General features: G+C 40.0%; 1 long non-coding RNA gene across 1 annotated transcript; it reads left to right on the forward strand.

The window, feature by feature from the left end:
- The first annotated feature begins 1082 nt into the window (after positions 1 to 1082).
- Positions 1083 to 8884, forward strand: LOC125461769 (uncharacterized). The gene is made up of 3 exons (XR_007249551.2): positions 1083 to 1270; positions 6029 to 6193; positions 7833 to 8884. It is a non-coding gene; the product is annotated as an uncharacterized LOC125461769 (long non-coding RNA).
- Positions 8885 to 13046: the final 4162 nt, after the last annotated feature.

Below are 13046 nucleotides of genomic sequence, written 5' to 3' on the forward strand. Positions count from 1 at the left end.
TAATTCTGAGACTGTCATCAGTATTCAACCTAATGTTACAATCGGGTAAATGATGGGGCAGCATCAAGTTTGCATGCTGCCCACCCCAATGGGCAGGAACATACAACAGTATATAGTATAAAAGAGAGAGAGGGAGCTGAAAGGGAGGCAGCTGTGGAAAAGCATGAGTTGTGTTGTTTTTTATTTATTGGATGAGGGTGTCATTGGCTGGACCAGCATTTATCGCCCATTATCACCCAGAGGGAAGTTACAGGTCAACCACATTGCTGTGGATCTGGAGTGACATGTAGCCTGGACCAGGTAAGTATGGCAATTTCCTTCCCTAAAGGGCATCAGTGAACCAGATGGGTTTTCCCCGGCAATCAACAGTGGATTCACAGTCATGGTTAGACTCTTAATTCCAGATGTTTAATTGGATTCAAATTCGCCATCTGCAGGATTCAAATCCAGGTCCCCAAAACATTACATGGGTCTCTGGATTAACTGTCCAGTGATCATACCACTAGGCCGTTTACTGCCCATGGTGGTGTATGATATGATGATAAGGGTTGGAATTTAATTTTGGTGTTACGCAAATGTGATCCAGTCATCTAGCATTTGCTTACACTGCTTTTGTGAAGGTGCTACTTAAAAATCTGTCTGCACGTCCAGATGCACTGATATGAGAAATCACTCCAGTTTCAAATGTTTGTGGAAAGTCTCGGGATTTTATGAGCTCAAATTTATTTGTAAATGACTCTTACAGGCAATGCCAACTCCCATGAGTTTATTGTATCTGGATTTTCCCTAGGAGAATGCACATGTAAGCAGTCTTCTTGTTCCAGCTGACTAACATTAATGATTAGCGGAGATGGAGGTCATTGTCTAAACGATTGGGATTTTTTCTATTTCTTTGCAACTTAAACAATTAGCCCATTTATCATTTTAGTTTTAACAGCTGAACCTCGCAGGTTGCTTAGGGAGATTTGTGGAACAGGAAGTTAGGAGATCACATGCGCAACCTGATTTTAATCGACTATCACTTTCTATTGTAACTTCTGTTACATCATTTCTGGTTTTAGTTAATGAAGGAACTGGTTAACTTCTGCCTTTAATACTTTCCATGCCCTGTTTCTGGCTGATAGCTTTTGAATCATCAGGATTCTGTCAAGGAGCACGTTTTAAATTTTAATCAAGAGAGTAAGCGCCAATCTTATTTAGCACAATATTCCAGTTCTAATCTTGGATCTGCTGGGCTCTCCTACAAATGAATACACATCAAGCTGAAAAAGTGAGTGGCTACAAAACGCAAGGATGTTAAACTGTAAAGTTTCACAGGCAGCTACTGATTCATATCAGTAAACGGCCTTCTATTTATATTGCCATAAAATTTGTTGTATTAAAAACAGTATAATTTAGTGTATTGCACATATCCGCCTCTCTACCTGATTTTGTTCCTAAATGAATCTCCTTAAAACCTTATTCTGCCGAAGTTTTTAGTCATCCTTAGCATCTTTACAAATGGCTAGACTTCATACTTTCACTCAAAAAGCTCCTGCGGGACATCTGGAGAGGTTTCATGACTTTAAAGGTGTTATATAAGTATAGATTGCCTTGTAATATTTAAAAACATAGAACTGTCTAAGTTCAGTCGGAAATGAACATAATGGCAAATTGAATTTTCTAGAAATGAATCTAAGATTAGTGGTCATTTTAATGAATATAAAGGAATGTTATTTAATATCAATATTTTCAGTTCACTAAGAAAATAAGGTTCAATCTACACATTTTAGGAGCCTTTTAACTGTGCATTGATGAAGAAACATGGAAATATTTTATTTTTTTAAAAACTGTTATGTATATTTGTTTTCAGGTGTGTTCAATGTAGAAGGTTGTTTGTACAGTCCCAAGTTTATACAACCAAAGAAAAATGTTTAATAACAGATGATTACATTTATCAAACATCATATTAGAGTTTAAAATGATGACAATATTCTCTTTTCAAAGAAATTTAAATGGAGTATGTTGTTAACAAAATAATAAGGCCTATAACTCACTTTATTTTTTCCTGTTTTGTTTAAAAATGCTTAATGTGTAAAAGAAAACAGGATACAGAAAATTCTGACTTAAACTGATTAATCAGATTTTTAACTTTCAACTATAACTGCTGAATTTGACAGAATAAGCTCCAAGTACTTAGCAAAAATGAATTGAGGTTCCAAAATGCATTTAATCTTTTTCACTCAGGAAGTTATTCTTGTGTGTATGTTTCCACAAATAATGTTATCAGAAAAGCTCAAGGGTTTTAACAATGCAGTCTAATTTGACTTATTTCCTTTCTGCAATACCGAACACTGAAAAAACAAAGATGAAAATGTTAAGGGAACTCCCTCAGCTGGAACGAGCACGGTGCTGACAGAGATTTCTGATGTGATGTGCAGCAAAGTTATTGTGCGTTCTGGACCAGAAATAGCATTGTTACTGGAAGGAAAGAACCTTGTTTGTAAAGTAACTCATGGGTTTCCTTTATGTTGAGTTTTATGTCAAAGATGTAATGGGTTGTCCAAACTCAAGTTACTCAAAAGTCAATTATTTATTAATTAATTATAATACTTATTAACACCATAAAACTACACACAATATTGAATTAAAGGGGGAAAAAACTGGGAGAAATTGACAAATGCACATTTGATGGGGCTGTATTACTCATTGACATTTTTTAATCACCATACTAGATAGAGTGGCATTTTTTGTATTTACATTACATGTTCACCTGCAAGATTATTGCACAAACTTTATTTTGAGTATGAAGCCACTCACAAATTAATATGATGAGTAAATTCTGGTTCTGTCAAAAAGATGTTGAGGAACTTTATAATCAATTCCCTGCCACAGTTAACAGAGGCACAATGTAAGTGCTGTGGTATTATAAGTAAGAAACAGGAACAGAAGTCGGCCAGTCTACCCCTCAGCCCTGCTCTGCCATTCAGTATGATCGTGGCTGATCCAACATTCCTCACATACATGTTCTTGCCCTTTTCCCCATGACCCTTGATTCCTCCACTTGACAAGAATATACATATCTCAGCCTTAAATGCACATAAGGGGTCTGCCCCCACAGCTCTTTGTGGCAAAATGTTTAAAAGACTTGCAGCCCCCTGAGAGAAGAAATTCCTCCTCATCTCAATCTTAAATTGGCACCCCTTTATGCTGAGAATATGCCCTCTGATCCTAGATTCTCCCATGAGGGGAAATATATTCTCAACATGTACCTGTCAAGCCCCTTAAGAATTCAATGTGATCACCTCTCATTCCTCTAAATTCTAGTGAGTAGAGTCCCAAACTGTTTGGCCTTTGTTCATACAACATTCCCTCCATAGCAGGGATCATCCTTGTGAACTTCTCTGACTGCCTCCAATGAAATTATATATTTTCTTAAATAAAGGGACAGTATATCATCAGTTGTTTCCCACCCCTCGAAAGGGGATCGTTGGCTTAACGTTAATAAAAATAGGAACTGTTATGTCTAGTTAACAACACTTCTTGTTTTGTACAGATTCTTCTTTAGCCCCTTTGTGGAATCTCAGACCTATTATTATATAAACCTTCTGGTGAGATGACTGATCTTGCCCTCTTTGGATCTTAAACAGTGGAGTTTTGCTTTCATGTTATTTCTGTTGTTTATGCTGTCAATTGTACAAGACCTCACCGTCCTCCTCCTCTTTTCTTTTGCTGTCTATTCTAACTATTTAGAACATGTGACAACATCTGCTTCTAGTTAATCTCACTCAAGATCATTTCCTACTCATTGATTTTCTCCTGACTTGTGTTTGTGCTCACCTCATTTATTGGTGATCTTAGTTAGCGATTGGCCACTTTCAATGTTTTCTCAGGAAAAGTTGAAGTGAGCACCAATTTTCCTGCACCATCCTTACTGCAAAGTAAATCAGGAACACCTATTGCACACACTTTGATGGGATTCAGATGGTGGTCAGATTCAGTTAATAATCATGTATGGTAGTTTGTGATCAGAATTGGTGTTGACTGGGGCATAAGGCCATGCGCTGCTAACTGTAGCTTTATGCTGTGTGTAGCTGTGGATCCAGGTAGTGGTGGAATCTTTCCCTTCACCAATAGAGTGCACTCCAGCTGCCCAAAGATTTTTCTCCTATACTCACTCAATTACTTGAAATAAATTAGTTTCCCCAGATCTCTAATGTGAGGGAGCAACCCAGCAACTTCTAACACTTGAGATAATGGGAACTGCAGATGCTGGAGACTCCAAGATAATAAAATGTGAGGCTGGATGAACACAGCAGGCCAAGCAGCATCTCAGGAGCACAAAAGCTGACGTTTCGGGCCTAGACCCTTCATCAGAGAGGGGGATGGGGGGAGGGAACTGGAATAAATAGGGAGAGAGGGGGAGGCGGACCGAAGATGGAGAGCAAAGAAGATAGGTGGAGAGGGTGTAGGTGGGGAGGTAGGGAGGGGATAGGTCAGTCCAGGGAAGACGGACAGGTCAAGGAGGTGGGATGAGGTTAGTAGGTAGCTGGGGGTGCGGCTGGGGGTGGGAGGAAGGGATGGGTGAGAGGAAGAACCGGTTAGGGAGGCAGAGACAGGTTGGACTGGTTTTGGGATGCAGTGGGTGGGGGGGAAGAGCTGGGCTGGTTGTGTGGTGCAGTGGGGGGAGACTTTTCCTGAGAAAACATTGAAAGTGGCCAATCGCTAACTAAGATCACCAATAAATGAGGTGAGCACAAACACAAGTCAGGAGAAAATCAATGAGTAGGAAATGATCTTGAGTGAGATTAACTAGAAGCAGATGTTGTCACATGTTCTAAATAGTTAGAATAGACAGCAAAAGAAAAGAGGAGGAGGACGGTGAGGTCTTGTACAATTGACAGCATAAACAACAGAAATAACATGAAAGCAAAACTCCACTGTTTAAGATCCAAAGAGGGCAAGATCAGTCATCTCACCAGAAGGTTTATATAATAATAGGTCTGAGATTCCACAAAGGGGCTAAAGAAGAATCTGTACAAAACAAGAAGTGTTGTTAACTAGACATAACAGTTCCTATTTTTATGAGGCTTGGGGACCGCTTTGCAGAACACCTCCGCTCAGTCCGCAACAAACAACTGCACCTCCCAGTCGCAAACCATTTCCACTCCCCCTCCCATTCTCTTGATGACATGTCCATCATGGGCCTCCTGCACTGCCACAATGATGCCACCCGAAGGTTGCAGGAACAGCAACTCATATTCCGCCTGGGAACCCTGCAGCCATATGGTATCAATGTGGACTTCACCAGTTTCAAAATCTCCCCTTCCCCCACTGCATCCCTAAACCAGCCCAGTTCATCCCCTCCCCCCACTGCACCACACAACCAGCCCAGCTCTTCCCCCCCACCCACTGCATCCCAAAACCAGTCCAACCTGTCTCTGCCTCCCTAACCGGTTCTTCCTCTCACCCATCCCTTCCTCCCACCCCCAGCCGCACCCCCAGCTACCTACTAACCTCATCCCACCTCCTTGACCTGTCCGTCTTCCCTGGACTGACCTATCCCCTCCCTACCTCCCCACCTACACCCTCTCCACCTATCTTCTTTGCTCTCCATCTTCGGTCCGCCTCCCCCTCTCTCCCTATTTATTCCAGTTCCCTCCCCCCATCCCCCTCTCTGATGAAGGGTCTAGGCCCGAAACGTCAGCTTTTGTGCTCCTGAGATGCTGCTTGGCCTGCTGTGTTCATCCAGCCTCACATTTTATTAACTTCTAACACTTAATTTGGTGTTCCTCTTTTGAGGCAGCTGCTGCACAAAATTCCTAGAAATGACAAGAATATTTTGACAGTACTCCTGTGCTATTTCCATGAAATTTAAAAGTGTTGCCTCCTGTTTAAGGTGGAATCATCCCATGGCCTATCCAACAGATAAACATGGTAAATGGGGAGAAGACCCCACATGATGCATCTACTGCTGGCTCATTCCTCAGGCAGGAGTTTCAGTTGAAGGAAACTTAGTCCCTTCATCTTTCACTTTAATTTTTGATAGAACAGCAATGAGCTGCAGACAAAACTATCAAAGGGTTCAGGATGGAGCTGGCCTTTCAAACACCACTATTGGAACACTGCAAACGGACCATCTTGCTGCCAATGATGAAAACAGTCTGCAAGTTGTGGGCGCCAACTCTCACTGGGAACTACTGCCTTCAACCTTGTAAGTTTAATCATCTGAAACTAACAACTCTGGGAATCCCTGTGAATTCCAGTTGGAAGGGAAATTTCATGAACATTCACCTTTAGAACATGACCACATCCACAGCATTCTACTGTGTGGGTACATTTGATCATCACATTGCATATTTTGTAATCTAACACCTTTTTAGTTTAGAAACCTTAAGTTTCATAAAAGACAACTGCTTAGAAAATATAGAGTGATAACCAATAAGGTTATTGCAAGCAAGTTCAGTGATTTCTTTTTGCCCTGGTGCATTTTTTTTGCCTGACTGCTCATTCTAATTGTCAGCATTCATACATCCATTAGCAGTGTTTCATTTGAAATTTTATACCTGCCTTGTCAGTTTACAATTGATACAGTCTGTAATGGATATAAAAGCTGATTCATTCAAATAATGCAAGTAATAGAAGTGCATATATGATTTAGAAATTTCAATGTAAACACATGTAATGCAAACACTAAATGAGACAATTGAAACACACACAGATAAAATGTACATCCATTTAATGTTTATAAAAGAGTGTAGAAGAACACATTTAAAGACAATTTGAGACGATGAAATGGATAGTTAAAACTAGATTATTAGTTAAACAGTGATTACAAGACTAGTATATGAAATTAACACTGAAATTCACCCTATCTGCTCAAGGAATTTTTTCCTCATTAATGTATGGCATTGATTTATTTTGGAATGCGATTTATGACTGTCTCATTAATGAAGGGCTGAAGGGTTATAGGGATAAGGATAGAGAAAGTGGAATGAGAAATCTATGGAATACTGTGGTTCCAGTCCTTGTGGGAACAACAGGAATTGGTCGGTGGTACGGAATTAATAAGGATTGAATCATGGAATGATTCACAAGTTTTCACCTGGTTAGATTAAGAGGAGAGACTTGAGTAGGCTGGGATTATACTCATTGGAATTCAGAAGAATGAGGGGAGATCTTACAGAAACATATAAGATTGTGTAGGAAATAGACAAGGTGGAGGCATGGAGGTTGTTTCCACGAGCAGGTGAAACTAGGACTAAGGGGCGTTGCCTCAAAATAAAGGGAAGCAGATGTAGGACTGAGGTCAGGAGGAACTTCTTCACCCAAAGGGTTGTGAATCTGTGGAATTCCCTGTCCAGTGAAGCGGTTGAAGCTACCTCACTGAATGTTTTTAAGGCAAGGCTAGATAAATTTTTGAACAGTAAAGGAGTTTACGGTTATGGTGTGCGGGTGGGTAAGTAGAGCTGAGTCTCAAAAAGGTCGGCCATGATCTTATTGAACTGTGGGACAGTCTTGAGGGGCCTGATGGCCTACTCCTGCTCCTAGTTCTTATGTTCTTATGTCACCTTTTGAGCTTGGAGATAAAATCCAAACGCTTTTTTCTTGGAAGCTGAGCCCTTGACTCTTCATCTCCCTCCATGTAGTGCAGATGGATCATGAAAATGCAAGTTGCAAGTAGTTTGTTGTAAATAGTGGCAGGTTTAATGGACTGGATTTCATTTATTTTCTAAATCTCTTCAAATTCTAGTCTGAATCCGTAGTGTACAGACACATGGTGAGAGCCCAATAAGTGCATTGTTGTGCAGTCGTACCATTTCTGCTAATGCCTTTTGTCTCCTTATTTACAGGCATCGGTCTCTGGGATCGGGATGTGGAATTCAATTTGAAGGCAATGTCCTCCTTTGTTCGATTTCTCACCTCCACTATTGCCTTGAATTGAACTTTCCTGCAACAGTTGCCCTGCATCTCACATTCATTACACTTTCCATGGGTTTTTATAGTCAAATTAGTTACACTCAAACCAGTCCAAATGTCATTAGTAATTTGACATGTTAACTATATTAGTGATAAGACGGGCCTGCTGTAAACTGAACAGCAACAGTCTTCTGTGAAAACGATTGTTTGCAAAATGTTATTGACAAAGCTAAACTACAGCACACTTGGGAGAGGAATTCAGGAGTGTCGGCACTTGTTTCAAATCAGCTTAAAAAAAACCCTAATGGGAACCAATGCAGAACTGTAAGTTATCTATAATGGCCAACTTTAGAACTTGTCTTTTGTTTGATGAAGTATGCTGTCTGCCGAAACAGATTTAAATCGGGACTATGAATACATTGGTAGGATTGATGTCAGGCAGTTCTATACAAGAGTGGTCTCTCCAGACAGTTGGTGTACGAAACATGTTTCATTTTATACATCACGTTCTCAATGCCACCTACCTTCAAGGTAAAATTCTAATTATTCACTGCTTTTGATATTGGGGGAAAAGTGGGGTAAGTTTTGCAAAGTGTTAAAACGTTCCAAATTCATCTTAATCTCATTACTATTATCGCTCAACAAAAATGTGAGCTAGTTCATCTGTTACTAAGAAATTCAAAATACGTGCACTCACTTCTACAACTTCCCCCTGGCAATGTGTCATTTGTGCAAAAGGTGGCATAGGCTCCTGAATGAATATTAACATCAGCAATTTTGTTCTAAAATGAAGTGAATTTTTCAAACCTCTTTTAAACATAAAATGAGTTCAATTATTCAGTCCTCTTTTTTTGTAACGCAAAAGGTTTATGCACTTGAAAAGTTAATGCAAAAAAGTTTCCATCAAAATCTGTTTTAAGGTGAATTTTCTCCTTTAGCCTATTTTTGTTTCAAAATAACGGAGCAGTTTTTAATTTTCACAAACTTTTTAAAATTTTATTGGATATTCCACATTACATGACAAAAAAAATTACTTTCAAAGAATGTGTTTCAGCATTTAAATGAATGGATTATTGGTATTTTGCCATTAGGTAAAACCAACATAAATTGGCTGAATAATCAAGATGCTCAATTTAGAAGAGGTGCTGTCACAACCTTTTCCATTTCCAGTGCACAAATAAGAGTTTCATTTGTAATAGAAGGTATTGTAGATCACACAAAACATGGTGAGTCTTAGGCTCAGATTGGCCTCCTTCAACTGTGCTTTATTGCACTCCCTGTAAAGCCCATCAGTGCTGAGTTTCCACACGTTCCTGAACATCTCCACAAATTAGGACTTCATCTCCCAATATTGTCCGTGGAGTTTAGTCATGCCAACTATTGTGTTGCACCATCCTCCCATAAAGCCATGGTGCCGTGATTGGTAATGAGATCCCCCTTCCTCAGTAAACTACATCCTTCAATTCACTATTTTCTCCTTACCTTAAATGTTGAGTTTCTCCCTTCATAATTATAGTCCCCTCTGCATCCTGGCAGGCTGCCTCCAATCCACAGAGCTGACTTCTCCAATTTGCTTATCACAGCATTGCCTCCAAAAAGCCAACCTTGACTTTCATTAATCTTACCCCTAGGACTGTCTGTAAGCCATCACTTCTGATCAAATTGAACACACGGCCATGACTGATGACTGGCTAGATCCCTGACTGGTAGCTGTACAGCTCATCGACTGACTTACTATACTTCCCTGAACTGTGGGAATAACTAGAGCCAACTCCGCAAGCTGCAGTGATATGGACCCCCGACTATAAACACTCCAGTGGCCAACTGACCATGCCCAAGCCTGTAGACTGAAATCACTTGCTGCTTATGACTATTGACCCCCTAACTGGAGGCTATATCCCTTGACCTGACTGAGGACTAATTTCCTTAGACTTTGAGACATGACCACCTGTTTGATGTTCATGCTGTATTTTGCCATATACAAGCTGCCTCATGATGCAAGTGTGAGATTTACATGCCATACAGCAACACATCCATCCCCTTTGATTTATCTCTGCTCAGAACAATGATAAGCTTTCTGGTTTTGTGTTCACACTAAAAGGCAAGGCACAAAATAAGTTTTTCAACTCTAGCTGAGGGGGCAATGCATAAAAAGGAAAGGCAATGTGACTCATACATATGATCCTTTGAAGGTCTACCTGTTGACACAAATTGTACAGCATGTGCGTACACAATCCATTCATTTTTACTTCAATAACTTAAGCAAGGCCCACGAACTAATTTTACAAACACTCCATTCTTTGAAATAGCCAGATGTCAAATTGTATCAAGTGGGTTTTGGACATCCAAGTTGCAGCTGATGTTCCCTTTTTTCTATTTTCTTGTCAGCTTCCCGCTGCAAGGTTGAAAGTAAGCTGCCTAGTTGATAGATAACGGTGGCAGTAATATTCTAATTCCATGCTGTGTAGAGCCAAGGACCAAGGAAAAATCATACTATCTAATTCCAAAATGGTGCGCAGTCAAAGCTTTGCCAAAATTGAAAGGATTAGTCAAACATGAAGCCTGCATAAAATAGATGTCACACATAATAAATACTGAAAGACTCTTTTTTAAAAAAGGCAATTCACAGCTTGGGGTAAGGAATTAAAGACAACCTCCTGGTAAAAGCATGACTGTAAAGGATATTGGATAAGGCATCATAAGTGCTTAAGGTTCCAAGGAGACCAGTTGCTCTACTTGCTCATCCATCGCCTGTTGCTGTCAACTGGTTTTATCTCCTATTGTTTAAGGAAGCAAAGATTTGTGCTTCTTTAAACAGTCCTATCAAAAGTGATTTTTTTTAAAAAAACCTGCTGATATCAGCTTCCCGTAAGTGGCTAACATCCCACATGAAAGATAAGAGGCGACTAAATCACTGTTGACTGATAGAGAGAGAATGGAGTATGGAACAGTAGGCTGACAAGTGCTGAGCCTTTGTTGACATCTGCCCCTCTAAATACCAGCATCTGGGAGAGGAGAAAACCCACTTAAAGTAAATGGGTGATGCCACTGTTAATTAAAAAAAGCCAACTATATGTATGGATTCAGCATTTGTAAGTTATTACTGCTAATAGCAATTCCTAGACTTTATATTGGGTAAGATGATTCATCTTTCACGTATTTCACAACATGTTGCTGTGTTGAAGGGGCTAATATGTGTGGAATTTAAGACCAGAAGAAGTGGGATTACAGTTCTGTATTCCTAGGTTTTCTCCATTTTGAGATGATTTGGAGTCCTTTCAAAAGTGGCAGGCAGATTACAATTCTGGAATTCTGTACCACATTAGTGGGATTTCTGATTTTTCAGTAGTGCCTTTTAAGGGAATGGACTTGCTTGGGGGTTTCCAGCCTGCTTCTATCATTCTGACCTCGTTGCCTCCATTGCATTGGTGTCCAATTTCAAGATGACATGCAAGTTTTTTAGAAAAACTTATGGTTCATGGCATCTTGGAGGTGTTGAGAACCACATTCTGTATAATGGAGCCTTATGAGAAGTGTATTTAAAAAGTCCTCATACAAAACCAAGTCTCCCTCTCATGTTCCTGCCACCCAACCCACCCCATGTGACCCCTCATGCTCCATGCCAATCTATGCCTTTCGAAAACCCCTATGGCCCTCATGTCTCCTCTATTATCTCCACAATATCTTGTTCCCTGGCAAAGACAGATGCAAAGTATTCATTCAACACCTTAGCCATTCCTCTTGTCTTCATCTGTAAATCTCCTTTTTGATCACAACTGCTGAGGTAAACTACAGGGAGTGATATCAATACTGCCCCTAAATAGAGTTGTCACTTACTTTCATGGTGGTTGCTGGATCTTTTACATGATGGTCCACTGAATTGGGTGCTCTCATGATGTTGGAGCTGCAGTTTTGTAGATTTTCAGAAATACCAAGCAGGTTGCTTTTCTTGCTGAATCATTTCAGATTGGTCAGTGCTTTTTATCTTCTTGTGATTGTGAACAACTTCTGTAAAATGATACAGCATAAACTCAGCATAAAACAAAGGCTGGGTTTCCTGATACATGTGGCTCAGTATGAAATTAGGCAGTGCTTTTAACCACTGAGCTGTAGGGGGAAGCCTAGCCTAGCTTAGCATTGAGCTAGTTAGTTATTTAAAAATAGTAGTAGGTGTCAATAAATTTTGCAGATAACAAGGTGTAGAGCTGGATGAACACAGCAGGCCAAACAGCATCAGAGGAGCAGGAAGGCTGATGTTTTGGGCCTAGGCCCTTCTTCAGAATTCTTCAGGATTTCTGAAGAAGGGTTAGGCCTGAAACGTCAGCCTTCCTGCTCCTCTGATGCTGCTTGGCCTGCTGTGTTCATCCAACTCTACACCTTGTTATCTCAGATTCTCCAGCATCTGCAGTTCCTACTATCTCAGATAAATTTGGCAATTGTTGCAGTGGTTTATTTAGTTAAAAAAAAGCAGGATTGTAATTTAGGCAGACAGACCAACTGGCTCCAGATTCAGTTCCTGAATAAAAGTCAGTGAGGTGGGCTTTAAAGTGGCAGGAAATGTGCTTTAATTGGTTTCGGGAACACTAAAGGGCAAAATCATCCAGGTTTTCTACTCTGTACTGCTATCTATTAATGGTTGTTGGAAGGTTGTGTGTGTGTGGAGATCGGCAGAGAATTAGATTGTATTTCCTGTGGTATGAAATGGTAAAAATAGCCTGCCAGCAGTGTTCCTGTTTCAGTCTGCAAGAGGAATGACCCAGCTAGTGAAACATTGACAAATGTTTTGTGGTTGTGCACCTTACTATTAAGTCACTATCTTCAGGAGAGGGAGGGAGAATTTAAAAAACACTAGTAAATGCAAACTACCAATTCAACAATTGGAGGAAGCCTTAGTGGGTCAATCAAACCATCTGAGAAATATCTAATGTACTATTTAATAATCCTCCAAAAGGAGTTTCAGTGTGACATTTATATTGTTCTTCCTAACACGAACCTTGACAATTATCAACTGTTGGAAGGTAAATTGTTTTTAACCATTCATTCACGTTATACACAAAGAGTTCTTGTTCTGTTTCCTCCCCTATTCTTCATTGTGTGCGTAGATATTCCCTATTGTATACCTCAGCAATATTAGAATCTAACAAAAG

The sequence above is a fragment of the Stegostoma tigrinum genome, chromosome 20, assembly GCF_030684315.1.
Source record: "Stegostoma tigrinum isolate sSteTig4 chromosome 20, sSteTig4.hap1, whole genome shotgun sequence".
Lineage (NCBI taxonomy): Eukaryota > Metazoa > Chordata > Chondrichthyes > Orectolobiformes > Stegostomatidae > Stegostoma > Stegostoma tigrinum.